Source organism: Micromys minutus, assembly GCF_963924665.1.
Source record: "Micromys minutus genome assembly, chromosome: 12".
Taxonomy (NCBI): Eukaryota; Metazoa; Chordata; class Mammalia; order Rodentia; family Muridae; genus Micromys; species Micromys minutus.
Window position 1 is genome coordinate 27178839 of NC_137981.1, and position 19335 is coordinate 27198173.

At 46.7% G+C, this 19335-nt stretch overlaps 1 protein-coding gene across 3 annotated transcripts in view; it reads left to right on the forward strand.

Annotated features, from left to right (window-relative positions):
• The window catches only part of LOC308428182 (cardiac-enriched FHL2-interacting protein), a 46114-nt gene that overhangs the window by 12093 nt on the left and 14686 nt on the right, over positions 1–19335 (forward strand). For 2 of the 3 annotated variants that reach the window (XM_080926569.1, XM_080926567.1), the window contains exons 1-2: positions 9205–9327; positions 9449–9559. The gene's annotated coding sequence lies outside the window, so the exon portion shown is untranslated. Of the gene's footprint in view, positions 1–9204; positions 9328–9448; positions 9560–19335 lie in introns of those variants that run through there. The other variant, XM_080926568.1, reaches the window with a different exon arrangement.

Sequence of the window (19335 nt, forward strand, 5' to 3'; positions counted from 1 at the left end):
TCTCTCTCTCTCTCAGTGTGTGTGTGTGTGTGATATGCTATGAAAGCAGGCACTCGGATATTTGTAGCAGCTTATTCCCAGCAGCCTAAAGGTAGCCCATACAGATGTGTACACAAAGTGTGTACTTTGTCAGAATACATGAAGAATGCAGTGGATTTTCTGTTGTTCTCTCTTGTTTTTATGAACCAAATGTTTACAAGCCAGGACTGGTGATGAAAGAGATGGGGGTCTTTGTGGATCTGCCTTCAAAGCATCTGCCAACAGTGCAGAGCCCCCAGGGCGCATCTCAGTATCTTCCCAAACACAGACATTGCCTACCAGGGGAGCACTGTAAGTAAAGAAAGTGGGCCACAGAGCTTCCAAGTGACCACCAGACACTACCTGCATGGCACTTCCTTCATTGACTCCTATGCCTGTCATTTGTTTCTCTCCAGATAGTGGCCTGGCTCTCAGATGTAGAGGGGTAGAGCAGGCAGGAGCCCAGGAGACAGAAGAAGCAACACCAGCGAGATAAAACCAGGAACAGGAATGGTTGAAATTCCCAGTGCTGGTGAAGGGGATGCCAGATGAACAAGGGTCTCTTTGGTCCCTGCACTGGGAGCTGCTTTCAGGAGATCCTGGCTGCAATCACTTCTCCTCTACAGCCCTGGTCCCGAGACACAGTAGGGAACAAGCCAATAGCAGTAGTGGGGCTATACAGATGTTTGCCTAGCTGGCCTCCAGAGATGTCTAGCTCCCCATCTAAGGCCACTTTGGAAGATCGGATCTTCCAGTTTCTACGGCTCTTCTAAGCCAACTATGAACCCTTTGCATTCTGCAAAAACCAAACCAGGCCCCGTTTCTGATCGACTTCATTTTCCAGGCCCGTTCAGGAAAAACAATATCCATTAAAGCCTCCTGCTCCCCTGTGAGAGGCACTGAACCCCCATGCTAGTGAAATGGGCGCTCTTGAGGGGATAGACTCATTTTATGTAGATCAGTGTCTGGCTTATTGAAGGTGCTTAATAAATATTCGATCATAACAATCTTAATTACTGGATTACATCATGTCTGTCTTAGGGTAGGATATAAATAAATAATGCCACTATATTAATGAGACTTTCGTGGAGGGCTGCTCAGTTTGAGCTGCCACCACTACACGGGAGGTTTTAATAACTTTAGGCAGCCTTCATATTTCATGGGGAGCTATCTTCTCACCACAGGTGAACATTGCTGAAGATAACTTAGCATCAGTATGTGCAGAATACTTCCAGTTGCCCGCTTTGCACACTCATGATCAACGCAACACAGGTCAGAGGCGTTCACAGCCAATATCAAGTGTGGTGACCAGAACGGTGCCATGGCATCTGTGGAGGGGCGAGGGTGAGCTAGTGACATGGCAGCCAAAGACAGATCCTCATCAGGCAGAGCCCCGAACCCAGCAGCCTTCTAGAAGGTTCTGTAAGAGAAGAAGAAGAACAATGGTCAGCAGGAAGGGCGGACCCCCCAGCCACTGCTTTATGGGGGAATAATACCCTGGGGTTTTTCGCTCCCTGTTTAAAAGCTGAGTATCTTACAACTATAGCCACACAAATCTCTTCACTTGTAAATGCTATTCACTAATCCATATTCCTCTATAGACCACCGCCTGTGACTTCATGGGCCTGGTCTGGCCCTGGACTAGAGGTGACATTAGAGGCTAGAGCTGAGAGGCAGTGCTGTTTCTTCTATGGACACCAAGAGCAGGAAAGATGTTGGCCTAGGGGGTCACCACCACCAGATCTGGTCTCCTGTGCTCTGAAACCACACAGGAGAATGGGAAAGAAGCTTCTCTAGTGGACTTCGGGGTGGGAAGGGCAGCCTTGACAACCCCCCATTTCCCTAAAGGAAGCCCCACATCTCTGTGGACCTGAGCACCCACTGCCCTCCTGGAGTCCCAGGATCCTTAATGCAAATGCCATCCTGCAATGGAGGAGCCCTTGACTGGCCCTTGAGAACAAGTAGAAAGCACATTGTTCTCTCATGACACCCCATCATGCTACACCTCCACGCTGAGAGCCGCCACTCTTCATAGTGAAGTTAGCCGCTAGCCCTGTGTGGTTTCAGCCCAGGGAGCCACATGGGGTAAAGACTGCAAAGAGCCTCTTGTCCGTAACGGGACCAGTGTCAATTACCCTGCTTCCTATCACTTGCATGACATATACAGCATTATTAAAAACACATGTGTATGCACACACACACACAAACACACACACACTTTATGCTTTCTTCACATGAGTATGTAGACTTTTGTATTAATGTGTGTAGTCCATTTTTGCCCAGGTTATGTAACCATCCACACTAATGATTTTCTCCTATTTCACTTTCCTAATTTGGAAGGACGGCCTCAGACAGTTACACTCTCTGCCTGGACATTTAACTGTTTCTGATGTTTTTGTGAGCTTGCCAATATTTGTAGGCCTCCATGAAGCCACTTAGTGTCAGATAACCCCAAATGAGGTTACCAGACAGCCTGGAGTCTGCACGACGGGCCAGGCTGGCCCAGGTGCCACCGTCTCTGCCACCTGGCGAGGGGACAGACTCAGCTCTGCCCCATCGTGGTCTGCCTGTGTTTCTAGTTGCCTGATTGTCTCTCCTTCCTTGAGCCCTCAGCCTCCACCTATTCATTCAGATTATCTCTTCTGTGCCCTCCCCACCTTGGGGGTTTCATTTTCTTCCTAATTCAGGGCATTTCGAATGAATGTATACAAATCTCTTAAGGAGTAAACAAATGACCGAATTCTTCCGGACCCCAGTCCAGTCCCTATGAAGTCCAAAATACCACACAGTTCCACTCACAGGGATCTCTGTGGATCCCCCCCCCCCCGGATGCTTCCTGTGACTCTATGCTATCATCACGCTTAAAGATCTGCAGCATTTCTTTCGTACCAAATCTCCAAACAGTGTTATTAGTCTTCCAGAAGCTTTAGAGAAGTTTCTGGGAGTCTGAGGTAGAGTGGTCTATATGTGGTACGAGATCGGGGATCTTCTTTTAACCATTACACATTCTGTCTGCTTTAGCACCATACTTTGCTATGTGAAGCTTCTTTCTTTTCCTTCCCCATTAATTCTTCTGGGGAGCTGGATATTACTTTTTATCATCGAGCTGAGTCCGGGGTTCTGTCACAGCTTTTTCTTTTTCTTTCTTTCTTTCTTTTTTTTGCAAGATATATTTTCTCTCTCTCTTTCTATCTCTCTCTCTCATACATAAGGAAATCAGCCTCTTTTTCTATAGATCTTTCCACAGGACTTTTTCTTTCTGGGGTGCATCTTGCTGGCTGTGGCCTGTGGCACTGTTTGGCTTTAGTAGTTTTCTCTGTTTGTGCCCTTCTTTTATACTGGGAGTTAAACTAGTTTTGAGGATCTTTTCTAATGAAAAGCAGACACCTCCATATGTTTCCACAGGCAGCCTCCGGAGATAAGTTCACCTGTGCGTGACAGTTTATAATACTCCATTTCCCCCCTCCTTTCATTGGGGAAACTTTCCTCCACCCATCCCTCGTTGCTTCAAACCATTTTTTTTTTTAACAGTCCATGTGTGTAGTTCAGGCTATGCCTGCTGCCTTGTCCCATTTTCCAGAAGGGTAAGCTATTCCCTCTGTTTGCCAAAAAGAACATGAAGGGTTGTATGCTTAACCTTCCCCCCTCCCCCCCAGAGTCATTACAAACTTTAAACAGATTTGAATTGCTTCTTATTTGCCCATGGCTTCATTCTTAACGGTCCACCCATTTCCTTCCCCAGTGAGAGCCTCTTCAAGCCAATGCCTCAGCATATGATCCTAGACGGTTTTTGATGACCTGCCTGTCTTTCTGATGTGACAGTTTGTTCTGGGATCTGCTTACATGTTTTCTGGTTTGTTTGCTCTTTGCCTCCCCCATTTTTTTCCTTTTAAATAAGAAAGGGTTATTGAGGCAAAATTCTAAGCATGAATTATGAGCATTGCTGTTCTGTCAGCTATATGGTACTTTGCTTTCTTAAAGATGGTAATCACGAGTAATTGCCAATATTCCAGGGCAAAAGGCAGGGCTTTGCTCAGCATCATCTCTTATCATGTTCATCTCCTCTCTCTGCTATAAAAAAAAAAAGCAACCTTGTGTTCTAATAGCATCAGCATGCCTTCGTGGGTTTTACCTTTATGTTCATGTACATGTGCTTGCTTCTAAGAACAGCTTAGGATTTTATTTTATATTTGATCTGCCAGATAGAGACTAGTCAAAAATCACTGTATTTTAAAGCTATTGATGTATTTTCTCTAATGTGCTACCTACACATTAAGATCATTTATTACAATTTTGGTATGCTTGCTCATTTGGTTGTTGGGGCTAGGAACAGAACTCTAGACCTCTTCATGCTAGGGAAGCACTCTACATCTGAGCCAAACTCTGAGCTCTCCCTTAGTTTCCAGGAGCTGCTAGTGTGTGTGTGTGTGTGTGTGTGTGTGTGTGTGTGTGTTAGATTAGAATTTCATAAAATCATGGCTTCAAGATAAAGGTGCCCAAGAAAAGGGGCAAATTCAGAGCAGTCCTCTCCCTACATCCTGTGCCTTTTCTTTTCCATAGGTAACTGGGAAGAAGTTTCTGGTTCTTATCTATTTAGGACTCTTTTTTAGAACAAAAATAAAGTGTGTTCATTTGCAGCTCCTCCTTGAATAGTTGGTAATAATCTGTGCCCACAATTCTCTCCCATACCCTCAGGATTTCAAGTTTCAGGACAGAGAAGGGGCATTCCCCTTCCACATCTCTGTGGTGCTCTACAGCTAAGAGACTTATCTCCTATCACCAAAGCAACGCAGTCTTATGGTGACAAAATAATGTCATGATCTGACATGCAGAGCCACAATCCTATTCCATGTAAGCACATGTTCCATCTCGTTGGATGCTTGCAGGGTTCTGGAGGTACCAAGTTGGGGAGAAGTCAGGATATGTGCCTAGGTTTGTCAGCTATTGGTGTCCTAGGAAGAAATTTGTTAACTCTCTAGGACCAAACCTACAATGTTGGTAACTTGGCTATGAACACTCCTGGCACATCCCAAGCACCCTGCAGAGACTGTAGAGATGAGAAGAATAAAGATCAGGGCATGGTGCTCTAAGCTGACAACTATTGGGCACAAAGGGTCAGATATCAAACAACCCTGTCTCCCTAGAAATGGGTGAAGGGCAAGTAGGCCATGTTTTTTCTCTCCCTGCAGCTACAGAGGGGAGCTAGAATGCTTGAAGGGGTAGCTTGTGCTCACCTGCAGCTTCAGAAGGGAACTGGAATGCTTGGGGAGGTAGCCTGTGCTCACTTGTGTTTTGCACTCCATTCCTCAATTCCTGCAGCCATGCATCTCTAGTCCCCCATGGACTCTGCGTTGGAAGAGTGTTTCTTTTAGGAAAGCCCTGTTTCTGTGGGTATGAGAGGGATGCACCCCAAGGGAAACGGGGTTCCTGCTTGAAGTCTTGGATTAGAACCATTGCTAACTGGGAAACCAAGATATTCACCATGTCTTAATGCCACACCCCAGGATGAATCAGCCTAATGGGGATAGGTGGAAGTCTGTGACCCAGAGATGAGCTGGTCCAGCACCAGACATCACAAATACAGTGCAGGTCCCATGGGTCATTTTAAATCTCCTGAGAACCTAACAAGCAGGAAGAAATGTATACTAAGCAATTTTTAATAAGTCATTAAATTTGTTGTTTGACAGTTTCATACATGTCTATAACACATTCTGGCTATGGTTACCATGGTTATGGTGACAATTCTGGTTATGGTTACCAATACCCCTCTCTTATCTCTCCCATCTGTACAACTTACTGTCCACCCCCTCTTCCCTTCTCTCATTTATGTCTTTCCGTTTTGAACTCACTCTGTTTAAGCAGGGCCATCTGCGTGGCCCTGAAGTTGGAGCTACCTACTAGAGCCTGGCTTGACCAGGGGTATACAGCTGAAGACAAGGGCGGCCTCTCTGCCAGAATTCATCAGTAGCCTGAGTTCAGCAAAGACGAATAGAGTCCCATGAACCTGCCATCCCATCTCCATGATTGACAGTTGTTAGGACCAATTTTGTACGGGCCTGTAATCTCAGGTTTTCGCCAGCTACATGGAAACAAAATCTAATGATATGTTTTATTAAACCCACAATGTCCAAAGTATCGTGTTCCCCAATTTATAATGAGGCTATGGTCCAACAAGCACGTAGTAAAAGTTGAAATCCTCAGTTGAAGATTCATCAGATGCAAAACAACCATCCTAGCAGAGCACGCTCTGTCAGGTGACTTGCTCCCTCCACGGATGGCTGAAAGGTACAGCTTCTTGTCTCTGCCCAGCATCACCAGAATCATAGGACCAGATACTGCTGGCCTGGAAGCCATTGCCTAAGCCTTCTGGGCTTACACCAGCAAACCCACCTAGAACAAATAGTTCACTAAGGGCAGTGGAAGTGTGCTTTGCTTCTCTCTTCCTCCCAAAGCTCTGATGGGATCAAGGGTGTGTAGTGTGCGGCTCACTAGCGTAAGGACACTGCATGGTAGGAGGTATAGTGTAAGTGTTCAGTGTGTGCTGGCTAGCTTTTTCACTTTATTATCAAGCCAGGAAGATGCACCACTCTCCCAGAGACTCATAAATGATTCCCTAAGAAATCTTGGCACTGGCAAAAAAAAAAAAAAAAAAAAAGAAAGAAAAAAAAAAAGTCAGCCATGTTTGGTCAGCAGGGTAGAAGAATCAGGTGAGTTACCTCACAATCTTCAGAGCCAGAAACCAGATTTAGCAGCCATTGTGCACTGTTCTTGTTCCCAGCTTGTGACCTTGTCCGGTTAAAACAGACGCAGCACAGATTGAAGATACTGTAAGATGAAGCTAGTGACCATCATGCGCCTTGAGGCCACTGCTCGGCCATTTTCGCTCCTACCATTAAGCAGATACTCTGGCCCTGCTATGAGCTGACATCACAGGGATGGGACATGGTCACACACTGCCTGAGGACAACTTTATTTATGTTCCTGTTAAACGGACAAGCAAGCCTTGTTTCTCTCGACCATTCAAAGCCCGGCGGCTCACATAGCACCCGTGAGTCTACATTTAGAAAGGTGTCTTCATTCACATTCTTTCCGAGCAGCTCATGGCTCCTGGGCTGGAAGACAGTGGTCACTTCTTCTTTGCCAGACCCCTAGGGAACCATGCCAGCTCTGGGCTATGCAGACCCTGGGTTCTTGATCCAAAGCCCAACTGTTGTCTTTGCTGGGGGTCAGCTGTGTCAGTGTGCTCACTCTAACTAATGCAGATGTGCGATCCATGGTTTTTGGGAGAGGAAAGCTTTTCCTGGGGCAAGTGGACCACCCAGAGGGTGGTCAGCTGTGGTCTGGTTAACTTGCTCAAAGGTTCTTGCTACATAGATGGCGTGTGTTTTCTCTCCCAGCATTGTTGACAAAGCTGCCTGTCACTCCTGGCCCCCTGAAGGTTCCCCTGGTCCCTGTCAGTCACCACATCAAGCAAACACTCAAGCTCTTGCCTTGGAGCACGGGTCACTGTTTCTGTGATCCCAAACCAGACATGAAGTCATGCTTGCCACCTGTGAGGCATTAAGAGTGACCCAGAGGAGAGCAGGAAAGAGAGCTGGGAAGTCAGAGGCTTCACCATATGCTTCAGCCCTTGTTGCTCACCCAAGGCAAATTCCACGGATAATGAGGTTTAGCAATCGGTGTTGTCTAATGTTGGGATGAAGTGACTCTGGCCATGCAGATGACAAAGGACGGACTATGAATTTGTTCGCATGTGTAATGGGAAAAAAAAACAATCTCTAAAATATCAGATCTATGGTTGTCTTTGGTATTGCTTAATAGAATGCTCTATTTAAAAAGAAAAAAAAGGTAAACTGGCCTAAGTTTTATTTAAAGGAAGCTAATAAATGATAACCTACATGGTTTAAACTGTCACAAAAATTATGAAAAAACATAGTAAAAACATTGCTAATACTTGGGAATCTTAGCAATGTATTATCATGTATATATCGTAATTCCTTTAACCCCACAGAGCAACAGGTACTCTTACCAGTTTAAACATAGGTTAAACTGAGGCTTAGCTAAAACGTGTGTTTGGCTGCTGTGAGCTAATGGAATCAAGGCTGCCTGAGCAACTTTGTAATGTTCTCACTCCCACTTCAAGTTGGTACCTATCTTGGGTGGGATGGCTAACTCTGAAAGGTTCACTTCGAGGCTTCTTCAAACCATCACTGTGTGCAGAGCCAGTGCCCACCTTGAGGACCTGATGTTCAAGGCTAGGACAGAGGTGGCTGCCCTTGAGGTACCCACAAAGTCAGGACAGGCTGTTCACAAATAGATCCAGAGGTGCAGTACTCTGCGGGGCTCCCCTGGGGCAGTGACCTTTGTATGGAGCCATGCATCTGACTGGACTGACAGCTTCAGTGACTTGGGCCACAGACCAAGAGAGCATAAAAGGGGCTTTGGTCAAAAGAGAAGGCATTCTTCGATTGACTCTTGGCAGTACGGGAGCTTTCATAGGACCAGCTTGAGGGGCATGAGGCACAGCACAGACTGAACAGAAGGTGATGAAGGGCCATTTAGGGGGAGGAAAGATGACCCCAGGCCAACCTAGGAAGCAGCTATAGAGAAGGCAGGTGTGAACTTATCTTGGGACTTTGGGGGTGGAAGTGGGAGTCTTTTCCAGAGAAGGAGAGGGAAGCCCTGGCCTGATAGAAAAGATTTGTCATTGGTACTGAAGTTTTGCAAGCACCAGGGTCAAGTTATTGAGTAGACACTTACCTTACACCTTCCCGATGATTTCGCACCCTTCTGCACCTCTCTCCTTGAAAAGACCAGCCTTCTCCCCGCCTGCGGCTGGCCAGATTATCTTGCTCCAAAAGCATGGCAGAGCATAGCTCCTTACTCGAGGAATGCAGGCCGTGGTTGTCCAGAGCCGATGATGAAACAGGCTATTTCTGCCCTGGGGCATCAGCAGGCCTCCAGCACTGGCTCCAAGGTGTACACTATCATGTTCCTAGCATTTCTTAGGACAAATGTTTTCCTTCCCATCTTGAGACATTTTTATTCAAATCTAGGTTCTGGGATAGCCTTAGAAATCACTCTGAGCTGAGACGGGAATTGTAGTGAGGGTCCAGCTAATCAGCCAACAATTTTCACTCCCCAAGTTATCTATTGCTCGTGGCTGATCTGGATGTAAAAATAGCCTCTGGGGCTGTTTGTTTAATCTGACTGTTACTTGACACCACGCGGGTGTTGCTGCAGAGCTGACTGTTTGCCTCTTCCCCACCAAGAGCACCGCTTGGTTTCCCTGGGCCAGTCTCTGCTTGGGTAAGCTTCTGAGACTTCCATGTCTAGCAGCTTTTGGCCACTGATTTTTGCCTAAGTGGGTAACCTGGTAAAACTCGGGCAGTCTGAATGCTGAACCCTCTTTCCTCTCCTCTCTGGGCAGCCTGGCTAAGGAGTAAGAAGTTTGGGCAACTGACCAGAGCCCTGTACCCTCCAGATCCTGGGAAGGCCTGTGGAACCAGCAGCTGGGACACTCACACTGGGAGAACAGAAGGTACGGTCCACACGGTAGAAGGGTATCAGCTCTGGGAGGGCTCTAAGTGTGAATGCGCGCAGCATGGTGTCTTTGGGGTAAGGGGACACTGAATGCTTCGGGTCTTAGAGGCCGAGTGTGTCTTTGGGCCATATATGTGTGAATTTGTCCTCCCACGGCAGAGTGAACACTTGCTTGTGGATATGTCTGATTCTTTTGTTGCCAAATGGGACCACCAGGGTCGCAGGCTTTACAGCAGAGTTGAAAGGAGTGACTCCTTTGTCACTCTCGGCTATGACAGAGAGGCACTGGTCATAGGGACACTTTCTGCCATTGACTTATGAGCTTTGAAAACACGTGGGTCTCCAACACAAAGCCCTCAGCAGACTGCTTGTCCTCATGAACCCCAGGGAGCACAGCCAGATCCCTACAAGTCAGACTGGCCCAATTGAAAGCCATTCTTCTTCTTCTTTTTTTTTTTTTCTTTTTTTTTTTTTTTCTGATAAAGAAGAATTGGTAAGTGTTAAAGACACTTTTTGAATATGAATATATGCAAATGTAATAGAATCAAGAAATATTATTTAGCACTTTAAAATACCTCTGTAAACACGGGAGTCAGATGTGCATGTTAAGCAACGTGTCTTTTTCCAGCATTTGGAAACAGTGGTGCCCTGTGACTGGGAGTCTGGATTTGTAAATAAAGCTTTGTTGGCTCACAGCCCGGCACGTTTATTTGCATACAGCCCGGCTGCTTTTACACACCTGCCCAGACCATGAAGCGTGCAAAAATGAAATCAACTGTGTGATCTTTGACTGAGCAAGGTTGTTGACTGCTCTCAGAGCCAAACAGAGTTTTAATCCACATACACCCGCAGTAGAAACACAGTTCAAGCAAGTGAGTCTACTTAAGACAAACACAAAACGATGTGAAAGTAAGAAATTTGAAGCATGAAGTTAGATAAAGGGGTGGGGAGAGAAATGAAACGGGGTAGTGAGTGTGGAACTAATCAAAATATAGTGTACGTTGTCAAAGGATTTAAAAAAAAAAAACAGATTTAGAAAGAAAGAAAAAAGAAAATCCTGGGTCAGGCCTGTCATGGCCAGCAGCATTCAGCTCTGAAGTCTCCACCCCTAGGCCCGCTGGTCAGTTCTAAATCACACCGGAAGTGTTCCGTTTCACCCTGTGGGGTGAGGGTTACCTTAGCCTTAGAGGCACCAGTCGTGTGGGGCATCCGTGTGGCCAGCCGATCAGAGTAGATTGTGCTTATTTCGGAGTTTATAAATAGCCATCTCCGGGTGACCCGAGTCCAACCTGTGTCTGCCGCTAGGTCTCTGGGCTGAGAGCAAGTGCGCCTGCTTTTTTGGATGACCAGAGGCTGGTAGGGATGGAGGCAAATGCTCACATTAAAGAGGAAGTGACCAAATAAAATGCTGGATTGCTGAATCAGAAAGACCAGAGTCTACCAGGACACCAGGCAGTAGGAGCTGCGAAAGGCAACAGGAAAGGCAGCCTGGGGCGCACAGGAAGAGCTCATCTCCTTGGCTGGCAGTCTTTTTTATCAGTGTCTGTGCTTCCTGCCTCTCTGCTCTTGACCAGGGCTAGCAGGGGGAAACCCCAGGTTCTGAAATAGCTAACTCCTCCAGTCACAGCCTGTCTCCGTAACTGAGCTCTGCCGGTTACACAAAGATTAGGCTGCCTTATTTATTGCCTTTTGGGGTTTTTGTCTGTCTGCCCTGGGTCACTGCAGAGGAGTGAGGGGCTTTAAGAGAACATCCCGGGGGTGGGGGAGGGGGTGGATGGTGCACAGGGCTGGTGTTCCCAGGAAGATCCAAGCAGGCTAGAGTGTGTCTGGGCTTTGTTTCTATTGGTAGATGTAACCCCATTTCACCAAATCTAGCCAGCCCACAGCCCTGGGAATTCCACGGAGTGTTGTTTGCTGTTCCTAAAGCATAAACCAGCCTTGAACTCCAACTTCTCCATCTTTAACCTCCAAAATGCAAAGTTCTGAAGGTACAGGAGTGTGCCACCATGCCCTCCTGTCTTGGGTTTCATTTAGTTAGCTGAGAAAACTCCAATGGCCTCTTGGCCTCTGGTTGATTCCCAGGGGCTTGCATGACAGGAGCTGGTGGGAGGGGTTGCGGTGGGTGGGAGAGCACAGGGATCAATGGAGGACAGAGATCAGGACCCAGTAGGAAACATGTAGCGTTTACGCCAGTGCTGAGACATATCACACACCGTAAGACACAGTGTCAGTGTGAACATAGCTGTATATAAAACTAGTACAGTATGGGAAATATACAGCCTCCTGGAGTCAGGGGAAAGCAGACCTTGACTTGAGGACCAGCCTCAAGTGGTGGATGGACCTGAGGTGGGGCAAAACACATTCTGACCCGAGCCTGAGTAAGCTGACCTCAGAGGAATCTCACAGCAAAAGGGTTTGAAGAACCTAACAGGTACCAGTGCTTCTCTCGGGACTTAGGAGAGTGTTCACACTCAGCTTCAGTGAGAGCTCTGGGTTCTTGGCAGTGTACTGCAGTCCTTTATTGCTGTGGTTATTGCTGTTTTGGTCTTTAGTTTTGGAAGGTTTTTTTTTGGGTTTTTCTTTTGGGGGGAGAAACATTGTTTGTTTGTTTTCTTTTTTTTTGTTGTTTTTGGGTTTTTTTTGTCATTTTTAGATTTTGGTTTTTTGTTTTGTTTTGTTTTGTTTTGTTTTTTGATAGGCCCCTTTCTTCTGCAGTTGCCTGGCTAGTGGAGAGACAGATATCACCTCAGCCATTTGCCATCTTATAGCCTTTGCCCAAAGGAAAGAGTGAATGCTAGGCATCAGTCAACAAATCTAAGAGCAGGGTCTCTGGGGCTGTTTGGATCTTTCCCCAGCCTCTCTTTAGGCTGAGCCTCACCTTTGAGGCAAGTGATATTGGAGCAGCCCCTTAGCTGGCTGTCCTGAGACTACCAGGCCACAAGCAGCATTCCGTTTGAGGGGGTGATTAAAACGTGGGCATTGGCAGCTCTAATAAGCTAAGGCCTGGCCACCTGTCCTCAATGGGCCAAGTAAAGAGACAAGTTCTGGTGAATAGAAGAGATTTAGTCAATGTGGCCACATTGGAAAAGGACCAAAGAGGCCTGATGATCCCCAAAGCCATATTTAGGAGTCCTGATATGAAGTTTAAGTTTAAACATTATGTGCACGTACAGCTAGCTCTGTCAATAGAACAAAAGATTCCTAAGTTTAAAGAAAAGGTTTAAAATCAGTGACTGGTCATTGTCTAGCTCTGTCCTCTAAGGCAGTCTAAGTTGTCATAACTGAGTGACATCTCCCTGAGAGACCAGATCTTCCTCTGGCTGACAGCAGGCTTTAGCCTTTCCCTCTGCTAGCATGAGGTTTCCGCGGAATGGACTCCCTAGGAATCATTGTTTCAATATTCTGATAGCCAAGAAAGGGCAGAAGGGACTTTTCATTAGAGTATCTTCATTCCTGCCTGAACAATTACAGCACACACACACACACACACACACACACACACACACACACACCCCACATACATGCACACGCACAGACATACACACACATATACATACATACACACACACACACACGGAGACATACACACACACATACACACACACACACACACACACACACACACACCACTCTGGCTTTGTCTGACTTTCACAGGAAATAGAGCCCAAGTACTGCAGAAAACAAAGGTCAGAGCTCTGATATACAAGGCTATACCCAGTCCTCAGTTTCCACACCACAGGAACTTAGCATGTCTGGGTTTATTGTTGCGGTCACCTGGCATCGTAAATCTTGGGATTCCCTTCATAGAAGCAGACATTGAGGCTTATAGAGGTGAAATAACTTGCTTAAGGATGCACAGCTAACAAGGAGTGAAGGAATCAGACCAGAGGAGGCCAATGGAAGAGGTCTATCCAAGACAAAGAGAAGCCTCTGGAGTTTTGCTCAGCCCCAGGTCAGTAGAAGAGCTCTCCATCACTGCTGTCCTGATCCATCACAGTCAGGGTTAAGGGTAGACATTAACTTGGGATACACACACACACACACACACATATGTATGTATATATACCAAGCCACATTGTATCTTGTGGTGAAAATTCCTGGGTACCGAATCCTAACTTCACACAAATCTATTGGTGTTCTTGAACTCTACTTCCTGGTCATGACCTTAAGAGAGTTTTTCAAACTCTCAATTTCTCTATCTAAACAATTTCAGCACCAAGCCTACCTAACCTTCTGATTGGAACTCCAAACAAGGTCATATATATGAAGTGTGTAGTGAGGATCAGGAGTTAAACAGACAAGGTCAAGGACAGATGGCCAGGAGGTCCCTTAGAGTGCTGGCCAAAGCAGTGGGTCTCTTCAGCAAGCAGAGAAGGAACCAGAGTCTTACTTCCCCTCTCGGAGGACGATTGCTTCCCCTGGGGAAAGGTTGTCAAATTCTGTTGTGTTCTGAAACTAATTCCTCAAGGCAGTGTTACAGTCTATACAAGATGCTAGAGAGTTCCAGAGTCTTTTGAATCTCATATTTTGGAGCCGGGTGGGTGGGTGGGTGCATGCAGGGAAGAAGACATCCTGTGGTCACAGGTCCTAAAATCATCTCCTGGGAGACTCAAGTGTGAAGAGGGGCACTACAGCGCTGAGAAGGGGCTTGGCCCATGTGGGCATCCTAGGAACTAGAGATTTCCACATGAATAACACATGTGGTGGGAACCCTCCCCCTCAGCAGTTCTGGTCCAAACCACACATCACCAGGTGCTAAGCATCTCCAGGCTCCACATTCCTTCTCCATAAATAAACTGCCCAATGCAGTCATTGCATTAAATGACAATAAATATTGATATTTGGTGCCATGTAAGCGTCGACCTTATGTTAGGTACACATCAAGTGGGAGTGTCTCTCATCCATTCATTCATTCTTCTGACAGGTAAACATCTTATCCTTGTGCTAGGCACATTCTCTGTGGGGACTGTGAGCACACATGCACACAACCCTGCCCATAAGCCACCATCAGGGGAAGTCTGCCCTTTCTCAGTGAAGCTTATCTGACCCTGTCAGCTACAGAGTTGGGACCTCGAGTTTCCAGTCCCCACTTAGATGAAAATTGGTATAGACGGAGGTGGTCTGCACTGTCCCTATTTTACAATGACAGGAACAAGACATGCAGAATGATACTGTCACAGAACCAGGATTCCTCCGGCTCTTCCCAATAGCCCAGAACCGCCTCCGCAGCTCCATGCCAACACCGATTCCTACACTGTGAGTCCAGGGCAGGATGCCCATGCAGACAGTGGAAGGAAAGTTAGATGAATGTGGAATCTATTCATGAACAGAGCCTGATGTCACCCCTGGGGGACTTTGATCTGTAGTGACCAAGTCAAGAATCCCTGCCAGGAATGCCTCCACAAGGTACCCAGGATAATCTCCACAACTCAGGAGGTGACTGAGCCTCTAAGACAGTGGTTCTCAACCTTCCTATTGCTGCAGCCCTTTAATATAGCTCCTCGTGTTGTGGTGACCCCTAACCATAAAACAACTGTGTTGTTACTTCGTAACTGTAATTTTGCTACAACAAGTCGTAATAGGAACATCTGTTTTCTGATGATTTTGACAGCACCTGTGAAAGGGTTGTTTGATTCCCCCAAAGGGGTCACAACCCACAGGTTGAGAGCCTTTGTCTAAGACTTGAGAACCTTGATCTAAGATTTGCAATTTCATAGTCATGGTCATATTGTTGTCTTAGAGTTTTATTCCTGTGAACAGACACCTTCACCAAGGCAACTCTTCTAAGGACAACATTTAATTGGGGCTGGCTTACAGGTTCAGAGGTTCAGTTATCAATATCATCAAGGTAAGAGCATGGCAGCATCCAGGCAGGCATGGTACAAAGGGAGCTGAGAGTTCATCATCTCCATCTGAAGGCTGCTAGTGGAAGACTGGCTTCTAGGCAGCTCGGGTGAGAGTCTTATAGCCCCACCCACAGCGACACACCTATTCCAACAGGACCAATAGTGCTACTCCCTAGGCCAAGCATATTCAAACCATGACAATCGTTAAAGCAGCCTTGCTAGGCTCACACCAAGATCCCATGTAGAAGCCTGTACTGGTGGAGCCTGCATGTCTTAGAAGTGGTGTGGCCCTCCTCTGGTTTCAGGCATGCGGTTTGGGTGAAGGGCAAGGTGATCAGGTCCTCTTTGAAAAGTACCGGTTGATCAGGAATCACCCCGATTCTGACAAAAGCACAAGGAAGGGGGTCACAGATGGTCCAGAGACATTTAGCTCTGTCTTTGATGCTAACTCCATCACTCCTGTAAAGGTAGATGTTCACCTTTGACTCTGAAGGGAATGGAAGCCCCTGAAGCTTGGCATCTGCACCTGCGGAGATGTGGAAGGGGGAAGCACCACCAACAGCATGTCGGTACCAGTCATGATCTCCTCCCTAATGCAGCAGGAATACAGAACTTCAGCTCTGGCCAAGTCTACCAGGCACCCAGAGGACTGATATCTAGGGCTGCCCTGTCTGAGGTAGGCGAGAGCAGTGTGAGAGAGTACAGCTGCTCGCTGGAAGGCAAGCTTGTACAAATGAGATGCCACTCGGGGGCACGCACAGCTGGAGCCTGATGGGACCCAAACGTATTCCAGAGTTCCTTGCACCTTGCAAAGCCTGCTGTGCACACCTGGTCCCAACTCTACTTTGGGGACATCGGGCTGCCATCAGAAAATGAGCCAGTCTACAAATCAGCACATAGAACTCAGAAAGCAAATCGATAAACACTACTTGGTCTGCCGTGGTTGGTCATCAGGATTCCAGAGTAGAGGCTGAGAGGGCTGCAGGAGACCCCTCGATCTGAGCCATGCCCTCCCTTCTTTCCTCTCTGACTTCTCATTTCTCTTGAGACTGGATCCTTTCTTGGGTCTGTGATTCCTGGATCCAGTGTCAAGTCTTGGTTACATTAGCTACAGACTCAGCTCCAGGTCTAGGCAACGATCATAAGTTTCTGGAAAACTAGTCCCTCTAGACATTGTAATCTGGCAACCCGGACAGAATGAAGTTCATGCAGGCTGAGCTACATGACAGAAATGACTCTGTTCCCAGGTTACCCCCGTGAGCGACAGGCCTGAGGCAGCTGTACAGACTACAAAAGTACAGCCAATGCCCAGTGTCTGGCAAGTTCAAGTCAACTGCTGTCTTCATCCAAGATCCTGGCAGTGTACTGTGTGCTTAGTCCTGCTGCAGGGCTAAGAGACCCACTTATGTGTGAGTTCCATTAGTAAAAGAGTCAAACTTAAGCCATTGGGACCTGGCACTAACACTGCGAGGAGCCTTCAACTCCACTAGAACTCTGGATCAGTTTGAGAGTTCTGTATCTACACTTATCTCCTAGCTTGAGGGTTACTCAGAGCAGGGCAGGCCTTGAATACTGTAATGAGTTTGCTTTCTAGTGTTAGGATAAGCACCATGATTAAAAGTGGCTTGGGAAAAAAGGTTTATGTCATCTTACAGTTCTTGGGTCATTCTCCATCTCTGGGAGATGCCAGGGCAGGAACTCGGGACCTAGAGACAGGAACTGAAGCACAAAGGGATATTTCTTACTAGCTTGCTCCTTGTGGCTTGCTCATTCTACGTTTTTCATACAACTCAGGACTACCTCCTAGGGATGGTACTGCCCACCCTCCTACGTAAATCATTATTCAATCCAATTTGATCAACTGAGGTTCTCTCTTCCCATATGACTCTAACTTTTGTCTAGTTGAGAAAACACCAACCAGCACAGGTAAAAAGAAATGTCAGATGCAACTACTCTTCTATATATCAATGTTGTGTGTTTACACACATGCTTGACAACCTCAGAGTGGGGGGGGGTGCTCTACTGCCACCCAAAGTGCAAAGCAATCCATATCAAGATTCCCAGTCCCACGGGGAAAGGACTCTAGTCTCTGATCAGCCCTGTCCAGACTGTATCCCCATCACCTGATATGAAGCATATAGTAAGTACTCTCCCAGCACTAACTGGCTAAATCCATGAAAAAGCTTGAGGTGCCACTCACAAGAGACTTTTCTCAGCAGAGTCTACATCTCTGATTTTTAAAAGTTGAAAGGGATTACAAGGAAACCTTCAGCAGACTTTAGGCTGTTAGTGGAGAATCACCATAGCACCAGAGAGAAGGACCCCCAAGGCTAAAGTTAAGGTGTTATTCAAATCCAGGACTCCAGAGCCTTACTCAAGGGACAAGCAAGGCCCTGGACGATTTCCCCAGTGTAAGATGGAGAGGAAATCACTGAGTTCTATCAGTGACTCAGCCAATATTAGGTGTATACAAGGCTGTCCCAGGCCTCCCACCCTGTGGGCACCCTGCTTGTCTCCATCTTCTCCCCACTCCCGAAGGAGCCCTCCTATTTGGCCATTTCATCATTCTCTGGTATAGACAGGATGTTTGAGTCTCCCAAATAGATATGTTGAAACACTAATTCCCTATGGGCTAGTGATTAGAGGCCGGCCTGTGAAGGATAATTAGTTAGGAGGGTGGAGACCTTATGAGTACCTTTAAAAGAGAAGACAAGAGACACCACCAGCATGTATAGATAAAGAGGATAGTCATTCATGACCAGGAATAGAAACTCACCAGATAACATGTTTTTCATCACCTTTAGCCTGAACTTCCCAGAGATAAGAGCATCAGCATTGTCATCAGTGAAATGTGGTATTTCTGTTCTAACAGCCAAGGCAACAAGGACAGTCCCCTCCAGAAGTATAGAACATAGACAAGGGCTTCTGAAGCAGCAGGGCTGTTGGGAATTGCACAGAGAATGCAAAAGTCTGGCCAATAGATGAGCAGCAAGTCATAGCCCAGAGTGAGGGGCTGGGCTGGGCTGGCAGAGGCTCTGTATTCACTTAGGCTGGAATGAGACTTCTAAGCTGGGGACAAATGAGCGAACTGTCAAGACTCACTCCTCTAAATGGCTCTTTGTGGTATGCATAAGCCAATTCCTCCAAATAGCACCCCAAAAGCCCAGCAAGAAGAATCAATTCCAATTTCCCAGGGCCTTCGGAGTGTGATAAAGCTAACCTGTCATGTCTTCTGTCTTCCTGCTTCCCCTTACTAAGAACGGAAAATACCATTCAATTAAGGCGATTACATCCTCCCAAAGATGTTGGACTTGGAAACCACACCACAGGCAAGTGGTCAAACTGGTGGTAGAACAAACCCCAGAGGCATCCTGTGGCAAGCAGCAAGCCTGGGGAGCAGAAGACAACAGTACCACACCCGGCAGCCGAGAGTGGGCCCTGGGCCAAAGGAGTCAATCCCAGCTCCAGCCAGACAGAAGTCAGTCCCAAGGCCCCAAAACACGGACCCTTCTCCAAACAGAGGGACCCATGTTCCCAGCCATATCAGCTATTGTGGCTCCCGTAAAGGGAGCTGATATGGCCAGGGAAATGAAGTGAGCCTCCTTTTCTCCACCTAAGCTTCTTCTGTGAGTCTCACCCAGGAGCCAAAAGTATCGAAGAAGCCCCCTGGGATGCAGCCACTAGAACCTGAGCCCCATCTGCTGAGGTTTTTTTTTTTTTTTTAGGTTTTTTTTTTTTGTTTGTTTGTTTGTTTGTTTGTTTTTTTTGTTTTTTTTTTTTTTTTTTTTTTTGTTTTCTGTAGAAAACACAGAAGAATCTGGTGGCAACTGGGCCTGAATAGCAGCCCAAATTCTTTCTTTTCTTTACATGTTTCATTATACGGGGCAGTATTCTTCACTTCTCTGTGCCTTCTTTCTTCACCTATAAA